Source organism: Lampetra planeri, chromosome 26 (genome assembly GCF_965212315.1).
Source record: "Lampetra planeri chromosome 26, kcLamPlan1.2.h2, whole genome shotgun sequence".
In the NCBI taxonomy this organism is placed as follows: Eukaryota; Metazoa; Chordata; class Hyperoartia; order Petromyzontiformes; family Petromyzontidae; genus Lampetra; species Lampetra planeri.
The window spans coordinates 4,741,748-4,761,491 of record NC_136132.1 but is presented as its reverse complement, the minus strand read 5'-3'; the positions used below and the strand labels follow the sequence as shown (position 1 = coordinate 4,761,491).

Sequence of the window (19,744 nt, the reverse complement as noted above, 5' to 3'; positions counted from 1 at the left end):
GTGCTGGGGTTAAGCATGAGGGTCGCGGTTAGTATCGCGGCCCATGTTAAGGTCACATTAGGGCTAGATAATACTTGGGCGTCGTGTTAACCCGCCACCGCCAAAACTTTACGGCAACTCTGTTGCACGGCGTGGCTTAAGCACACGCACAAGCGGGGCAGAACCACGCCATCTGTGCTGCCACCACCCCCTACTCTTGACAGCCCTTCGGCACGACAGGGAGCAAACAAACCCTCGGGTGCATCCCTGCGAGCCATTGCCCCCACGATCTCACAAATGCCGGGACCAGCGATTTGACTTTTCCTCTTTAGTGCCACCCCAGCCACCGTCTTACCATGCTTAAAAAAAGAAAAGAAAATGTGCCCCAAAAAACTCACGGCGACCTTTCGGCGTTGTCCTGTGGCAGCCTCACCATGGCCGGGCGCGCGCCGAGCGCGATATCGATTGGACTGAAATCGCATTATAAGCCCTGGGCTTTGGGGAGATTGGAAAGGGCCCAGTCGTAATGCCGCACACCCGGTCCAACGGCGTGGGGTGGGGGCGACGGGCATGTGCCTGCCTGGGTGTGCCGCACTAGGATCCGGTGAAGGTGAGGAGCGAAGGGGAGGGGGGGTAGAGGGGACTGGGGTGGAGGGAACCCTGATTGATGGCCACCATTCTCCCAAGCCAATCCGACACCACCCCAGCAGCCTCGCCATCAACTGCGCCCACTCGGCTCTTGTAAGGCTTTGCCGGTGCATTATCATAACATTCAATTTTGAAAAACACAAACGATTTGCCACACAGTGGATGTGGCACAACTCTTTGTGGGAGGAAACAATTTCAAACAGTTGTGATTGGAGTGAAAATTGCGCACACACAAGTCTCGAGGACAAGGCACTAACACATTCCTGCGGAGGGAGCTGGTAGGAACGTTGGGTTGCTCGGTCAATGGCCAGGGTCAACGGCGGCGTGGTGTATTCCGCAAATATGCCTGACTGTGAGGGCGGGCACAAGCCGGCGTGAGTAGGTCAAACGTTGAGTTTTATAAGGGCACCACGGGGTGACCAGCCCCTCCCCACCCAGCCCCACCCCTCCCACCCAGCCCCACCCCTCCCACCCAGCCCCACCCCTCCCACCCAGCCCCACCCCTCCCACCCAGCCCCACCCCTCCCACCCAGCCCCACCCCTCCCACCCAGCCCCACCCTCCCCACCCAACCCCTCCCCACCCTCCCCTCCCCTCCCCACCCAGCCCTACCCTCCCCACCCTCCCCTCCCCACCCAGCCCCTCCCCACCCAGCCCCTCTCTCCCTACCCAGCCCCTCCCTGCATGACGGACGGACAAAATAATCCCCTGTGGGCTGGTGGAACCAGTGGGTTTCTACCAGTAAAAGTACGTTCATGTTACATTTTTAGCAAAGTACTCTACTTTAAATATATGGAACGTTAATATGTCCTTTATTTTACGATCGGTACATTACTACAAGCCTGCAAATTATCACGATATATATTTGTTTTTTTGTGTCTTGTCTTAAAAATGTTCAATCACCTTGATCAAACGCACGCATGCATGTCGTGCATATTTGTTTGTAAAATTTGCCTAAATATTGGAACATTTGCATGCACGACTGCACGCATACAGTGTACACAATCTTCATCGTGTTTAGCGATAATGAAGTCGAACATCACCCGAGCACAGGGCAATCTGCTCAACGCAACCGGTGTCACGAAGAGAGTTATGAATCACGTAAGAATAGGTTCTTCCCGTTTTTTCTGGCAACAAAACTGAAACCTTTTTACAAGGAATCGTGTCTGCATTAACCACAATACCTGTGGTCAGAATGCAAACAAAAAACATACTCTCTTAATATATGCATGGTCCTTGAAACTGATTGGCCCACACCAGAGACAGCTTTCTTTTGAGCCTCGTCTCAAACGGCGTTAGACCAGAGGACGCCAAAAGGTGAACAGCACAAAGACAATGCACTCTCAGAGTAATGAGAGCCCGGGGTGAGCATCTACACCATGGGACTTACTGGCAGAAGGAGGTCCCATGAATCACATGTTTGTAAAACTATTATATATTTTTTATATAGCTTCACATCTTTCCTGACCATATTTAAAAAAATAAATTCGGTAAAAGATAATGGTTAAGGCTCTTTATTTACTCGTGCCACTTAGGTAAAACATTAAAATTAATAAAAGTAAAATAAAATAAAAATCACGACGTTTCGGAGGCAACACAAGCTTCCGTCTTCAGGTGGAACCGTCACAGCCACGGCAGCTGCATCGAGTGAGTGAGAGATTTTTGGCCTACTCTTCCACGACGGCCAAGCATTTTGCAACAGGCGGGAGTACCCACACTTTACCCCATCACACACACGACCTGTGGATCGACTGACAGTGGGGTAGCTCACCGTTTACGTTGCCGAGGCCGGAAAACTTAAGAAACGTCCAAGTTTTTTTTTCCACCACCGTACCAGGAGATCAAACCCGCAGACTTCCACCGTGCGTCAAACCATTACACCATGGTAGCATCATATATATATATTTACAAATCTGGCAAACGTGCTGATACAATTGGAGTAGATGCCAGACCATAAACAAAACGTGTGAATAAATTCCGTTCATGTCCACTGAAACTCAAGATTTATGCGCGCGGGTTTAGAAATTGACGAAAACCTAAATTCTAAGCCGATCGAGATCGGCAGCGCAATTTCGCCCCCGCCCGCCCACCCGTCCGCCCGCCCGCTCGCCCGGCCCGCTCGCCCACTTGCTCATCCGCTTGCTTGCCCGGGCGCGAGAGAGGGAGGAGGCGGGCAGGGGGGGGAGAGGTTCGGGAATCGATTTAATCTCTGCCGACCTGGGGGCCGCTCCATTAGGGTGCGTGTGGGCGGGAGGAGACAGCTGCACGCTGCCAACTTCCATTAATCTGGGCGGACGTGGCATCACTCGCGGAGGCAGGAGGGCGGCCTCCATCCCGGCAGGCAGCCACTAAAATCCTGCCACTCGCCACGCCAGCACCTCCTTCTCCCCGTTCGCTTTTCATAATTTTTTTTAGTTTTGTCCAAAGTTGATGACACTTTCGCCGTCGCGATGCTAATAAGCTCATAAACAATGAGGCCGCGATGCTCAGAGGAGTAAATTATGCCCATTTCACAGAATTACGCTGGCAACTCCAAGATTCGAGGTTCAAGCCAAGGTCACTCGGCACGGAGGAGCGCCAGTTCAATGTCCAGGGCTCCGCCGAGATCCTGGGTTTGATTCTGGGCAGCTACCAGTGATTAAAAACGGATCTTCAGCGCTGAAGGATGCGGCCGAGGTGTAATGGTTAAAACTCTCCCGGGGGTCGCTGGTTTGGCCGCTGAAACAACGGGGCAAGTTTCTTAAACCCCCCCCACCCCACCCCACCTCTGTGCACCCAGCAGTGTAAACGGGTTCACCACGGTCGGTCGATCGGCAGTTTGCGTGCGGAGGGGTAAACTCCCACCTCTTTCAAGACATTTGGAGAGCGTGGAAGAGGAGGCCAATTGCCCTCTCTAGAGGCCCCGTCTAGTGGGGGCGCCCCTTCTGCCAGCAGTGTTGTGATCAAACATTTGCAGGGCTGCTACGCTTGCCATTACATTGAGTGTGGAAAGTTCACGGTTTCAGCCCTGGTCCCCAATGCCGAGGGAATACAATACCCCGAACCTTGTCAAATTTGGTTTCCATTCATTCGGCATTTTGTAGTCGAGTGAATGTAAAAATAATCGCTTTGGCATCCACGTTATACGCAGAACATGAGGGCGGATAAAACAAAATTCGTGGAATAACTCGTGAAGCAGCTCCGTGACAAGTGAATACATTGCAACTGCGAGAAAGTAACGAGAAAACTAGTCGGTCGGATGATTGTTTTTGCAATCTGGTGAAACTTCTCGTCTCTCTTTCAGGGCAATCACAGCGGGAAAGAAAAACATCCAAGACTTCATTTGGGGGTGCCACGGTGGTGAGATGTTAACTACCTCGCCTGGTATACACAGGAGGTCGTGGGTTCGATCCCGATCCTGGCGCCTGTATATTTGGAGTTTGCGTGTCTCCCTCTCTCCCCGTGGTCATGTGGATTTTTCTCCGCGTCCTCTGGTTTTTCCCTCCACATTTAGAATCAATATGCGTTTAGAGTATTTGGCTGCTATACATTTCCACGTAATAAGCCACTTCGTTGATCTATCATTTGTGAGAGCCAGGTCGAATCTGAAAAAAGAGCTATATAGCTCAGTGGGCCTTACCTGGTAAAATACAAATAGTTTAGGAGTAATAGTTTTATAGTTTGATTTCAGCCGGGTCTATATAGCGCAGCGGCCGTGAACATATTTACGTCACAGCTTTCAGGGTGCCTCTCGCACGTTTCTGGTCCCTGCCCCAGCACTGTATAGCAGCGATCCGGAAAACATTCAAGCGCTGGGAACATCCAACCAACACACGACTTGTCCCACGACGCCAAGATTATTTTCCTTCCTCACGTCTAATAACCATCAGCTGACATATCACAAATCCACCGCTTCAGGCTGCACAGCCAGATTATAAAAAATACCCAAAATGCCAGCGACTGCCCGTTGCTCAAACAAACGAAGAAAACAACGCGAAACAACGCGAAGCAGCGCCAGCCGTGTGTGTGGATAGGGGGGGGGAAGCCAGGGCGCCGCGCCGGCCTCGTTAGTGGCATTGAAGAGCCAGGTGAGTTAATTGATCGGCGAGCGTCTTGCTAATCCCGAGCAATACACAAGCGCCGCAATCGATGCGCACGAGCGTACCAGATAAAACCCGTTCCGCGGTGCAAAGCACCGCGCGGCTTCGCAAAACGTTGCGGCCCGGCCCCAGTCGGGCGTCTCACCAACGTACGTGGAAGAAGAACCAAAGCGCGGGAGCGATCGAGTCGTTTCTCGTGCGCTCAAAGTGGGCCCAGAACTATTTTAACAGAAATCCTACAACGCGAGCAGAAACCAGACGGCCGTGAAATATTCGTTTGTTTGTTCATTTGTCTCGCCCATTGATCGGACGAGGCTGGATAGGCCAGGGCACCAGCTGAGGCTTTACATTTGAATAAATGAGGATCGAGGAAAAGCAAACACGCGGCACAGGAATGCTTGATCAAGACAACTCATCACCGGGGAGATGATCATTCAAATATCCATATTCATTACTCCACCCCCTGCCTGTATGTTTTGCATTACCAAATCACATTACCTGTCGTCTGGGATTGTCCATTCGTTTAGAAATGTACTAATGATTATTACATTCATTTGTAACCCTGAATTGTCATACAAAAGGCCGGTATAAACATTACGACAAAGGCCGAGATCGGCTGTAAATGTGTTCTTATCATTTCAAAATAATGCACTTAGAAATATTATTGTATTTATATCTGGTTAATGATTGGTATTATATTTAAATAGCTATGCTGTGCCTGTATGCAGATGCGCACAAAATCATTATCATTCTATAAGACACTACATGCGCCAGGCGTATCGCTATTGTTGGGGTTTCTAAGCGGATATCCCGGCGTTCTTCAGTGCAAGGCCCGCGGGCTACTGGTGGCCACTGGTGGCCTTTATTGCGGCCCCCCGACAACACACAAAGTAAAAACACCCCCCCCCACCCACCCATCATCATCGTGCTGCTGTCAAACCCCCGATGGTTTCAAACGGTGTGGCGGCCCTCGTACGCCGACGATGTCTTATCGGCGAAAGTGCGACCCCAACCCCCTCTGAAAATGAGTGAAGAACACTAGGATACGGTATGGACGGTAAATTTAACTGAACCTGTGGGGGCCATGTGTGCTCAGCAGTCAACGAGCCGAGGACGACTCGTCTGGCGTGATGTCCGACGTTGTCGCTCGCGTGAAACAACACAACCAGCAGAGCCATGCAGCGCAAACCACAACAAAAAAACCACGGTGCCGACGCGTTTTTGGATCACGATTAACCCCCTCTCTCTCCTCCAAGTCGCGATTGACTTGCCGAGAGGTGCTGGATCCGTCAATAGCGACACAAGTCGTCGTGGTGTACTCGCTGGGGACAGAAAGAAAAAACAACGGACCTGGCACAAACACGGAGAAAGTTTTGCTTTTGAAGCAGAAAGAGCCTCACGTGTCGAAAGCACTGAAGTGGCGGCTGAGACATTCAAATTAGGCCATTGACTCGCCCTCTGAATAATGCACGCATATACGTTACAATTATACGCGGCATTAAAATGCAAAGACGTCTCTTGGCAATATGCAGGCGTGACAGTGTAAAATATAATGAGAATAAGGCAAACGTAAGGCAGCTATTTACACAAGCATACAAACATATATCCAATCGGCCATATAAAGCATGTGTACATTAATTGGGCGCGCTGTACACGTGTAACAATTTAACGGTCCAATAAAATGGAAGATGGACAAGAACGGGAAAATTAGAAATGTCTTGTTCGGAAAAATGGAAGGAACCGGAAAAAGAGGAAGGACCTCACAGAGAATGGCTTAACGGCGACATCGGAGATCGGTGCCCGAAACATGTGGCCACGACTTGGTCAGATCGCCACAAGGCGGAGAGGAAAGTGGCTGTCTACGTGCAGTAGACAGCTAACGGGGCTATGGATCGTGGTGATGATTATGACGACGATGAAACTGTCGAGAATTGGGGCTGCAATTTTGATCGCGGATCGATGTCGTCTCGCTTTCACCGACTTCGGGAATCTGCCGCAGTCGAACGGTTACACATGGTGGGAATTGCCGTCCAGGCGTCGCCAGCTCGGTCTGACCTCCCGACGTGTCCGGGAGGTCAGATAACGGTGCAAGTTTCTTAAGTGCCTCTTCGCTCCTCGTCCCCCCAGCAGTGTTCATGGGTGCAGCGCACTCAGTCAATCAGCAGGTCGTGAGCGGTGGGGGTAAAGTGTGGCTGTGTGCTTCTACCTCTCTCAAGATGCCTTGCCAGCGTGGAGTAGGGGTTCAAATGCCATCGCGAGGGGAACTCTCTGCAGCTCTCTCTAGAGTAGGAGCTTCCACCGGCCGTGATTTGAATAATTTGAATATAATATTTATTTACAGTCAACCATGAACAAATCGATTTTAACACGCAAAGATGTATGCATAATGCAACAAATGTGAAAACTAATGTAATCAGTGAATCGATGTGTCACGACAAGCCTAAAGAGTGACAGGATGTAAAATAAAGAAAATAAGAAGTGGCCAAAACAAGCAGCGGGAGGGAAAAGGAAATCCATTTGTAGTTGGCAAAGATCAAAGCATCATATCGCTTTCATTTGTCCGATGCGTACTGATGACCAATGATACAAATGCGTAATTTCTCTGCACAGATGAACGTTCGTGCAGCTGTGTTATGCCCACACGGGCGACCATTGATGCAAACTTGCCCTTTGAAACGAGAATTCACCTGTCTTCATGAGTCTCGTCAAGTTCTCCATCTCGTTGGGAATAATCAGAGACATTTGCTCACTCGTGCAAGGTGGTGAGGGTTAGAAGATTTCATCTCTTGCTGCTAATGAATGTAAATATAGGCTAAAGGCCAATTAACCCCAATACCGGCAGCAAACCGATTATAATAACTCATTATAAGCGATTACCATCGGTACACAGCGGACGCAACCCCCTCGCAGACTAAACCCACCGTAATTAACGCAGCTGTTCCGATAAAACAAAACACTCCCCAAGAATGAGTATAAAGGTGACCAAGAGCAGAAAAGTACATACGCTTTTAATATTTTAAGGTTGAGCGAGGTTTGCGGACGTGCATTTCAAATATTTGCGAGCAGAAAAAAAATTAACGCTTGCCATATTTAAATGTCAATTGCCGTTTCATTCGTGGCAGACGTGCGGGGCGAGACAGACCGGATGAACGAGGCCTTCGCCCGCCCGCGCCAATTTATTTTACCCGAAACCACGATTGTAGGCACCAGTGTGGGTTATCGTACCGCGTTCACCTAAATAACTATTGCTGGTGGGTGGAGGGGGAGGCACTTTACACGTCACAAGCAACGCGATTTTCCGCAGCGCGACAGGGGCATTTGTATTGGCGGAACTTTATCACCTCCGCTCAATGGGGGGGGAGGGGGGGCGGAGGGGCGGTGGTGGGTAACAGTTTGCCGGCTGGCAAGCTGACCGCTCCTTTCTTGGCCCCAGACAGGCAAACCCCCTCCCCCACGCCACCGGACGGCCCCCGAAATTACCAAACACGGCTGGGCGCAGGCCTTATATCAAAAGCGTCCCAAACGAGGTGCGGCGGGCGGGGGGTGGCGCGATTTATTTGACGATACAATATCACGTGGCGTCAAATATCACGCGCGCACGCGTTCCGGTCGGGTGCGAGGTCCCCCCCCCCCACCCCCCGTCCCGGCTGGGTGGGCTGCCGGCGAGTGGAGGACGTGGCTTGTGAATCAATATGCTTATCGCTCTCGGCGCAGACCGCGACCAGGCACGCAGGCACGCAGGCGGGCAGCCGCACAGATGAAGGATTACAGAGGGGGGGATTTTCGTCGTTGTTGTTTAAATATATCCGTGCCGGACTGCACTTTTAAATTGAAGTGCAACCAGGCAGGGTGGGGGTTGAGCGGAGAGGATTTCAGGTTGCTAGTTTCTGTGTTTTCCCATTCGCATGTGGGGGCTTTCTCCGGACTCTCTGGTTGCCACCGGAGGGTTAAAAAAAAAATACTCGAATTTTAAATTGGATAAACACTCCCAACGGCAGGGCCCTCCTAAAAATTAATGCCGACACTGAGCGAGCGCTTTCCCCCGGTAATGAATGAATCGTTCGCGAAAGAAGACCTTCCAGGTGACCTATTTGTAACAGCGGGATATCAACACGACCGTTAAATAATTAACAGCAAGAGATCCCACCAGCTAATGGCCAAAAGGCAAAATAGAGCCTCTCTGACAAGCAAGTCGCTGCTACGTTTTTGCATAATACGTAGTATGACAGCAAGGGGGAGGGGGATGTACACCCCACACGTGCCCATTCTGGGGATACCCCGAGTAAACATCGTCGGGCGCTGGCTGGGGAAGCGTCAGGTAGCGCGTGCGCGCGACGCTAGCGATGTTGGCAGGAGTTCAAGGGCCCCTCGCCCCTCCCGAGCGTGCGTGTGCGGGAGGCCGACTGTGACGCGACACGGCAGCGGCACAGCCTCACGCTGCCCTCCTGCATGAGCAGCGTGAGTGAGCTCGGTAATTAAGAGCGATCGCTCAGGCCGCGTTTCGCCGCTGCCGCTGCGCCCCGACGGATCCTCTTGCGCCGCGCCGTTTCATCTCGCGGCGGCGTCGTGAGCAAAACAAAACGCAACGCGCGCTCGGGAACTTTTCATTGGGAGCAATGGTGTTGGCTTTTTAAGCATTCATGATTGAATAATCACTGCCCGTTGACATCCAAAGTGGTTTTGCGCGTGCCGCTTGAGATTCACCGGCGTTACTTTTAGGCTCTGTGGTTGAAACCCCCCCACCGAACACATCTGTAAACGACGCATCAATATACGGATTAATACAAAAAATGTAAGCTCACTATACGTGCATCAAAGAACCAAAAATGTGAATGTAAGGAGTTTTTTTTTAGTCATATATGTGGTATACGGTGAGTCCACGAGACCCGTGCTTGCCACAAGTGGCCACGACTTGAATGGAGCACAACCAACTAAACAAAAAAAAACGGTTCCTGAATTAAATCATGACCCAGAATTCACATATTTTCAATGGGTGCGGGTTGTAAATCATTGAACCGTTACTCCTGCCGCCACCACCGCGCTGCAAAATGCGTAAGCGGCGGGCGGATGGATGCCTTTGGGCGTCACACAAGTGTTGCCTATGAATTCGCCATCCCTCCGCATTAATCCTGGCTTTTTCTTGAATGCCAGCGTCTGATGCAGCGGTCCCCTTAGAGGAAACAGTCTTGGCCGCGCAGCGTGCTACGCCGTTCTCTTATTCGTAAATGGATGACGCCGCCCATTGAGAATAAAATGAGAGCTGCCCACCCCCCCCGATGCCAGATCCTCTCGCTGGCAACCGCCTTGCGTCCCGACTGCTTCCTCGAATTAAAAACTTCGTCCACCGGATTAACCGTTTGATTGGTGGTGCGCCCTCTGGTCCCCCTAGACCACGAACATTCGGGGAGATGTTTGTCGGTAACAGTAAAAAAAACAACGGTACGTTGGTGTAATGAGCGTGCAGACCAACCAGCGGGTGTCACAGATGCCAACGACTGCTGCGGGGATGTAAACAGATCAATTCCAAGCGCAAGCCCTGCTTTGTTTCCATTTTTTTGCTTCTTCGGCAACGTGAGGGTTAACGCAGGCACGCATGGATTTAACGTGCGGTAAGCGCATGATTAGTTTAATTAGTTAAGAGGCCCTTCCGTGATGAGGCATTAGAGGTGAACTTTGGGGTCCGATAAACATGCCTCCACCCAATGTTTCTACCAAGCAGGGGCGTTGTGTTCTAGGCTCACATTTATTTTGATCCTGCAGCATATGCGAGTGGGTGGATACGTGCGCACGAGTGCGTGAGCATGCTCGAGTATGTTTGTGAGCGACTGTCACGAGAAAGAAATTGTACCAGGACTCTCACCTTTAAATATGCACCTATGCGGCGTCAGTGTTTCCAATAGTGAGCTCGCACACGTATCCTTGTGGGCGTAGTGAATTTGCATCGGAATGTCTTTACAAAAGCGAAACGCAATGCACTCTACTCGGCCGCGCGCGAGACATATGCAAGAAAGGCTGTTGATGGTTTGTGTTGGGTAAGAGCTGGTCGGTGAATACGTGCATAGAGAATGGAGAAATGAAATTACATGCAAGCTTTACGCAATTTTTTTCATATGTGGTGGCCATATTTTATCCTGAATACGACGTTAACCTTGTAACCTGAGTTATAGTCAGCTATTTAAATTGCCGGCGGTAGAATCAGTAGCAGAGAGATGAAATCCAGTCCCAATGAAATTTGGGAGAGTCAAGGGGTAGGTTAACAATGCCAGTTTAGGAGTCGATCGATATCACGTTGGATGTCGACTGTCCTGCGTAGTCACATTGTGAGCAGCCAATAGCCCCTGGGCAGAAATTTGAGGACCTAAACGCTTGCAAACATGTTTCAGTGTAGTCTGCCAAAGTCCTTTGGAGGGTTGCGGTGTGCGGCATTTCTCTTGGGGGCACTTGAACCTTTGCGTGAGCAAGAAAATAAAAACGGCCAAAACAAACAAATACAATCTAAGGGCACAGCTCTATTCATTCCTGCAATTTCTGACAGCCAATTAGATAAAACGATACATCATACCAAGTCGTTATGAACCGCTCACAAATTGGCTTAACAGATTTGGCCCCTGATTGGCCATTAGGATACCTGGCTGATCATTGATTTTAAGACACATTTTCCAAACAACTTCACTGGATGGATTGTTTACTATGGCTGCATGTTTCAATTCAGCCAGGTTATTGATCAGTTTATTTTTACACCTCAGCACAAATGCCCGGGACAAAATGAACCCATGGGGTTTCTTTTTTTTTTGTATTTTCAAGACACACAGCGGTGGGGATTTACCAAATGAATCCATGTCACGTGTTACAGATGCAGAGCCTAATGATGCAAAGTCTCTCTGGAGTGCAAGGTAAATGAAATTTTAAAAAACCCCAGGCTCGGTTAATAGGATGATGGCTCGCCAAGCTCACGGACTCCTGTAAGGAATGACACTTTCTATAACGATACCGCCTTAATGATATAACAGCTATAAATATTTCACCATGGAGTGCTCCATTTATTAAGGGGGGGAGGGGGGGGGTAAGGTAGAACTGTGAGATGAGTGTTCAGGGATAACTGCCCGCTTTGTATCACCAGCTGGAGCCAGGCCTGTTTAAACGACATTACAATTCCTTCTTTTGTTTCATTATTTAATGTCATTTACTCACTTTATCTCGTCGCGGAAACAGAATCAGGAGGGTGTAGGCTGCGTCTCGTATCTTTCCTGGCTCACTATAAAAGCCAGTTTCATTCACTTAAGAAAATAAATTATTAATGTTGGCTCCAATTCTTTAAATCGCTGCATTCCTTTTAGCTTGCTGCCCAATTTCATCCTTTTTGCAAAGTTTAGCAAGTAATTTTGCATTATGCAACGCGATATTATCACCCGCGGCACCGATTTTGACTCTTCACTCCGCGTGCGGCATTTAAAATAGTGGAGTGTCCCGAAAAGTGAACGGGGATGCTGCTGCTGCTGCTGCTGCGGTAAACGGTTCGCAGCGCTGGACCTGCAACTCAAAAGAGTGTCGCCGGTTCGATCTCCTGCCGTGGCAGCTGAAACAACGGTGCACTGTTTCTTAAATTCCTTCGCCTCTGCGTATGTATACAGGAGTGGGTTCACCCAAGTTAGTCCATCGGCGTGCTACGTGTGATGGGGGTAAGGTGTGGCTACTCCTTCCTCTGTAAAAACGTCTGGCTGAGACGTGGAAGATTAGGCCAAATACCCACCCTCTAGAGGAGCTCTCTCGTGCCCGCTCTATTGGTGGCCCTTCCACCAGGAGTCAATTGCAGGGCTCAAACTTTCACCACTCTTATTGAGAGCACGGTTTTTTTTCTCGAACGGATCACAGAGTAATGAAAGCAGCAGTGATATTATAAGTACTGCATGTTGGCATGCGTGCCAAACCCCCCCCACCCGCCCCAAAATCAAGTCAAGTTGAACCAGATGAAACCAATTGGTATCGTGTCCTTTTTCAATGATGAAGGACATTTATTTTCCTATTTCTTCAACCAATTCATGTTAATTTACAACAGAGCAAAACTCTGAAGCCTAATAAGTAGCACTCAAAAATAAAAAAAAAGGAATTACATTTAACAAGCAGAAACTTTATTCTAGTTTCCCCCAATCACACTTTGAGCCTCGTGTTTCTCACCGCGCGTTGCTGCTCTACAACTGCGTCCTTGAGCTGCCTGCGAACCCAAAACCATCCACCAAGACCACAGAGAAGACACACCAGAGGGCTCACGAGACGTTTGGGAGGTACGCTTGGACCGTCCGAGCGGGTTTTTACCCAACAGCCTTGATGTGGAAAAAGAACAGGCTCCTTACCCTTTCCGGCAAGAAGACAGGAGGTCCATCTTCTTGGTTCTTTCGGTAAAGCCACGTAGAATGGAAATAATAAAATAATAAAAATAAAACATAATAAAATAATTCTCACGACGTTTCGGCCACAACGCAAGCAGCTGTCCTCAGGTGAAGAACAGGTCTGTCGGAAAGACACCTGAGGACGGCTGCTTGCGTTGTGGCCGAAACGCCGTGAGAATTATTTAATTATGTTTTATTATTATTTTATTATTTCCCTTCTACCTGACTTTACCGAAAGAACCAAGAAGATGAATCCCTGCAGTCACGAAAGCTTTAAATCGAAATTTAATACAGGAGGTGTTAAGATGTTCAAACGAAATTTCCTTCCGATATTTTTTGCACGCTTTCTGATTGCGCTTCCGCGGCCGTCTGGAATGCTCTTCCTTCCGATATTTGGAAGCCGCTGGAGCTATGCACTTTTAATTGTAGACTGGAAACTAATTTCTTTCAAACTGCTTTTTGTGTCTTCTTGGTTCTTTCGGTAAAGTCACGTAGAAGGGAAGTGATAAAATAAAAAATATAAAACATAATAAAAATAATTCTCACGACGTTTCGGCCACAACGCAAGCAGCCGTCCTCAGGTGAAGAGGACGGCTGCTTGCGTTGTGGCCGAAACGTCGTGGGAATTATTTTATTATGTTTTATTGTTATTATTTTATTACTTCCCTTCTACGTGACTTTACCGAAAGAACCAAGAAGATGAATCCCTGCAGTCACGAAAGCTTTAAATCGAAATGCTTTTCGTGTGTTAGTTTGTTGTCCTTCCACCGTACCTCCGATTCGCAGGGTTGGCTACGTACGACGCGAAAGAAGTTCAACATGCATACAAACACCAAATTGACACCCATCACGAGGCATCGAGTCTGCATTAACCACAGATGCTTGTGGTAAAACATGCAAAAAAAACACGCTTCGATCACGTACACATTCTCCAACCACAAGAGACAGCAAAGAATGGCAAAAGTCGGACAGGACAAAGACAATGCAAATCTCAAAGCATTATTAGCTCTGGTTGAACAGTTATGTTTACGGGAGCCCTTTAATGCTGGTATCAAGATGATGGAATAAGAATAGGCAACTTGATACTGGCAAAAGGGACCCCCATAGCCTTGGTGACGGAAGCAATTCCCTGTGACCTTTGAAATATGAATAAGAGTCAACAAATGAGAGCAACAGCATGCTAATCTAATAGACCAATGAGCTGGAAAATGATTATACATGTGAGTACACAGAACGTGATAATGAAAAATTATGAGTCATTATAAAAGGCAAATGGCACGATGTTAGCGGGTCGGACGGTGCATGGCCATCGTGCTCGTTTCTTGGGCTAGGGTTCACTGGTTTGAATCCAACCTCAGGCCCGTATGATACATTTATGTTGGAATGCAGACTCTTGGGTTCTTTCGGTAAAAAGTCACTCTCTGATTTACATTACATTTCTAAGTTTGCTAAGTCTGATCTTTCTTTTTTTTCTCTCTCTCACACCCCGTTCCCTCTTTCAATTTCACTCTTGCCCGTTACGGCAGCCCCTCCCCCCTCCCTCCCTCCCGCTCTCGGATCTATAAAATGCCCCGTCACAGCGGCTCGTTTCTCTTTCTCACCTGAAGACGATTGCTTGTTGTTGCGATCGAAACGTCGTGATCTACTATTTATTTTTCTTTCTACCTGCGTGACTTTACCGAAAAAACCAAAGATTATGAATTCCTGCAGTCACGAAAGCTTCAAATCAGGATTATGTTGGAATGCTTAAAATAGGTGGCGAGTGTGCGGATACAACCATTATAATAATTCATTATTCGGTACGTTTGGTAATTGCGCCCTTTATGGCCCCAAGGCGACTGTGGTTCCGCAGTGAGGGAGGGGGGGGGGGTGACATTGCTATGCGTATTCCCAATTGAGTAATTTGCAGGTTTACTAGCACATTTGTATCGGTTCTTCTCCAGCTTCCCACTTCTAGCCCCGTCCACTGTCCCCCCCTTGGCCTCCCGTCCTCTTCCCCTAGCGCTCACGTGCCCCCCCCCCTACCCCTACCCCACACCCACCCCCCTCTCTCTCTCTCCCCCCTTGCCTCCTCCCCCCCCCCTCTCTTACCTATATAACCTCTTGCCACGGCAGCTCTCCCGCCAACTTCAGCATTTTCTTGCTGTGGTTGTCCCACCTGATGAGGATTGCTTGCATTGCGATCGAAACCTCGTGATTTGTTTTAATTTATTTTATTTCTGCCTACGTGACTTTACCGAAAGAACCAAAGAGGATAACTCTTGAATTATTTGCCAAATTTGGACCAATTTGGACCCGGGCATGCAATTGGCCGTTCTTCACGGCTGCCGTCACGGGGTCACGTGCGTATTCTGCGGGTCAGTGCACGCGGGGCGTTAACCGGGGCGGCCCTGCTGCCGGGAGGTCGAACCCGCGGAACCTCTGCGATGCCCTGCCGCTGGGACTATGGCCCCGCCGCGAATGCGTGGGCGGCGGTGGTCACAAGAGCGGCCGATGGAGCGTCCGTTCTGCCAACACACGCGGGCTGCAACGTCCCCCAGTACGCACCGTGGCGAAGTGCTCGTGCCGATTCAATCTCCGGTTCTCTGTCCAAAGGTGTGTGCATGGACCCAGGGCTCCCTCAAATCCCATCTGATCCCACCGCTACCTCTCATCGCCACACTCCACATTAAGGGCTCTTGAGCCGTAAGCAAGGGTAGTTGAACCTGGTTCTCCCCCCCCCCCCCCCTTGACTTCCTCATGGTGTTTTTTGGGTGAGATAAACAAAATCGATCGGGTAAGGTCAAGTGTGGCCAAAGAGCTCCCACAACCCACACGGCGTAGGGCGGCCCTCATCCAGCAGTGGAAAGGCACAGGTGCTGCATATGTACTAATAATTATCTATAAATTACGTTTATTTATAACTGTAATAGAGCCTATTGAGATAAACATATCTCTTTCAATGGTTACCTGCGGCAAAACTGCAGTGAAGAGGTAACTGACAATGTTATTATTAAATATATCATTAACAATAAGACATTTCGAGAAATTTAACAAAAACTGAATAGTGCAAAGAGAAGCATTGTCGGATACCTAGATATCGACTTAGAGACATAAACAGTAACTCATGTACACGTTTCCCTCGCTCTATGCAGGGTCGGTTTGTGTGATATTGCGGCTAACTTATTTCTTTGCGTTTTTGAATTCACTCATATACAGCAATGCGGTCGGACGTGGGACCACATCGTGTGCGCTGTATGCCCGCGCTCACCAGGCAGCTGTCTCGTGCAGTGCATTGTGGGATGGGTGACTGTGCGGCCCATGCCACCGGATTGCACTTTGTGTGCCCTTTCCTGGAACGCATCTACCGCACAAAACGAGGGAAACCTGTATCGGGAACAAACGCAAATTGGAATCATCGTATTGACCCTTCGAAAGTGGGCGGGCGCGGACAGGACACGTGATAGGACGGCCGAAGTATAGAATATTTGATGCAATGTCAGACAAATGTGAGAACGCACTGGAGAGGATGACCACCATCCATATGGAGAAATGAGATCAACTCACGTGCAGGAGTGACATTGACTGTCGCATCACCGGACCATTAGGAACGGCGACGGTAGGAGGAGGAGGCCTTTATCCATATGTGGATAGATCACGGCTAATAATTTTGACGAACTAAAATAAATAATGCTGAAAAATACTGCCACGCTTCTCCACTCGCCATTGCCTCTTTCCACCCAGCGGGCCGATTGCGGTCGCAGGAAAAGGAGGTACCCTGGCATCGTCCAGCCCATCTGGCTATTGAGGAGGAGCAGGGTTAGTGCCCTTGAGTTTATGGAGGCCCACTGTAGTGTAGTAATTTCGCACAGGCCGAGACAATACGTTAACCAACAACGCAGCAACTGCATTATTAATACAGCGATCACATCGCGAAAACAGCCAACGGTGATGACGTTTTCCCATGAGGCATTCGGTCGGGAATGCGTGTCATGGCAATGTGCCTTCGTTTTGTCGTTCTATTGCTGAACGAGGCGGCTCAATGGGGAAACTTCTCCGCGGCATTTTAAGAGTCGTTCCTGCGTCCCGATCGTTAACTCTACGTGAGTAGGGGGGGCGGGGGGGGCAGGGAGCCCAATCGCCCTTCCCTCCCCTTACGCCGTGGGCACCAGGCCTGGGGCTTGTCGTCTGCGGAATTATTGTACCCTTTCCTCTATCGCTCGTGCATTGTAATGGGCTCTTGTAAAAAAAAAAAAAGCCGTTCCTATGAGACACGCCTGTGAAAACTGCAGACGACTTGGGCGCGCTGCTCCAATTTGTGGTGTGCGTGCACCCTGCGTTTAAAATGTTGGATGGGCGAGTGTTTAGCCATCGCCGTGAGCCCGCCAGTGAGCGAACGAGTGCACCTGACTGTGCCCGAGGCAAGAGACACTACGCAAAATACAAACCTCTCCTTTAATTTCAGCGATTAAGTCCTGACTTATGAGTGGAGAATATTCATTTTTAATGAGCAAAGCTCTTCCCGAACTATTACTCTTTCATGTTTGGTAGTGATAAGTGTGTATGTGCATTTTTAAGTGGAGCAGGGTTGCATAGTAGTAACGGCTGTGTACTTTGGTTTCTGCAAACCTGGGTTCAATTCCCATCTATGATCTACAAGTCTGGGGAGCGAATATAATCTGTACCTGGCTTGAACATCCCTCGGTCAACTTAGCCTCAAATGAATACCCAGGGCAATGTGTTCAATGTGAGCACGGGAAAATCGATAGAGCAAAGTGCAGCGTTGACCACACCAGCAACCAAATCCCTTGCGTGAGCTCGCCGGACTTGACGCGTGTTCAAGAGCAGCACTTTGCCTCAACGGGTCTAAACTGCTCAAGTGAGATTTTGAGCCGTATTGTTTTCCCTTCAAGGTGGTGTTGCAGCAAAAAAAAAATTAACCCGTAAAAACAAAGTTTTTCACTATAAATCCTTTATATGCGTGGTATCGGTCTAATTTTATTATTCATATCTGTTTTTCTTGAGTAAGAGTTTCATTTTTATCACATTGGTATTTTAAATTAAATATAAGGAAAGTCGTATATAAGGATTATAAGGTTTTCAGTTTTTGTATGATTGTTTATATTGTACATTTTTGTTGTTTTCTTGAATAATTTTCTGTGTTTAGGAAAAATATATGATTGTGTTAGTGAAAATTTTTTTTTCCTAAAAAGTGGAAAAAAATTTTCACGAAAATAAATTGTCACGCACAACGAGTCTGTGTCCAAAATGTCAGCTCGATTGGATCAGGGGAAGTGGGTTAAAAAACGACCGAAAGATTTGCACGGTCGTAAGCGCGCAAGCAAGCAAGCAAGTGAACTTAATATAATGGATAAAAAAAAAATTCCTAAAAAGTGGAAAATTTAGGAAAAATTTTTTCACGAAAATAAATTGTCACGCACAACGAGTCTGTGTGCAAAATGTCAGCTCGATTGGATCACGGAAAGTGGGTTAAAAAACGACCGAAAGATTTGCACGGTCGTAAGCGTGCAAGCAAGCGAACTTAATATAAAGGATTTAAAAACAGAAAACCCCACAGCCCCTTTGTCATGCGTCTGCTCTGCATGAATTATGGTGGGGAAATAAATAAACCCCATCCTCCCCCCCCTGGGTGGCGGATGCAGCGGTTGCCGCCGAGATAAGCTGCGGCAATGCATTTACACAATCTCAGGTGCCGTCGCCTGCGAGCTCTGCCGGGGAGCCCCATGGGCAGGCCAGGTGGGCAGACTCAGAAGCAAAGACTCACTGACACCAAACTATACATTAGTTAACATCTCACCACCGCGGCGCCACACCAATCGCGTGTGGCAAAACTGCAGGCAGCCGTGCAGGCGTAACACAGCGAGCAAGACTGAAAAATGTACGGCACCTATGGAGGAATGGAGGGCAGGCAAGACGAGTGGGGGGGTAACACGGAAATCCCTCCATCTCCGTGCAATTTACACAATCCGCTTGGCTTAAATCAATTCCGCCCACCTCCCCCCACCCCCTCACAATGTGCCCCCCCCCCCCCCCAGTGACGCTGGCCCCACACGCAGACATTCACAACTTCGCCTATTCCAAGCCGCATTGCCCCATGCAGCTTTGAGCTCGTTTCTTTCATTCAATCGCCACTGTTAATTCGTTTTATATTTGTTGGTGCTTGTGTGCGTGCGGGTTGGCTTTGATGAGATCCGCCTCTGGGGCAGCTGCGAGGCTGGTCCCGAGTTTGTATCCCACACTCAAACGATTTGAAGACCACGACCGCAACCAGATTTCCAGTTTGGACATTTTCACCGTTGACAGCACGACCGTGTTGTGATTGCACTTGTGGACAAATTGCAGCCTTGAGTTGGCACAAATCTTCCAGGCATTCATCTGGGAGTGATACATTTGGAAGCTTTTATTTTTGCTATTCAGATCCATGCTCTTAGACTGGCTGCTTAGTTGGAGATGAGATATTGGAATATGCAAAACAAAGCACGCCGCTATTATACTAAAATCTCGAGCAAAAGTCATAAAGCAGCAGCAGCAGCACACAAGACATATTGGCATATGTTAATGGTCCACCTGCCTGATTCAGAAGCCTTTGGCATTTTAAAGGCGTCCTTTGCTCAGGGGAAGCTATGGTTCATCTTATTGGCATATGGCAGCC

General features: G+C 48.8%; 1 protein-coding gene across 1 annotated transcript in view; it reads right to left on the bottom strand.

Moving 5' to 3' along the window:
- Window positions 1-19,744, bottom strand: part of ITFG1 (integrin alpha FG-GAP repeat containing 1) — a 183,172-nt gene that overhangs the window by 31,643 nt on the left and 131,785 nt on the right. The gene's annotated exons all lie outside the window — the stretch shown is intronic.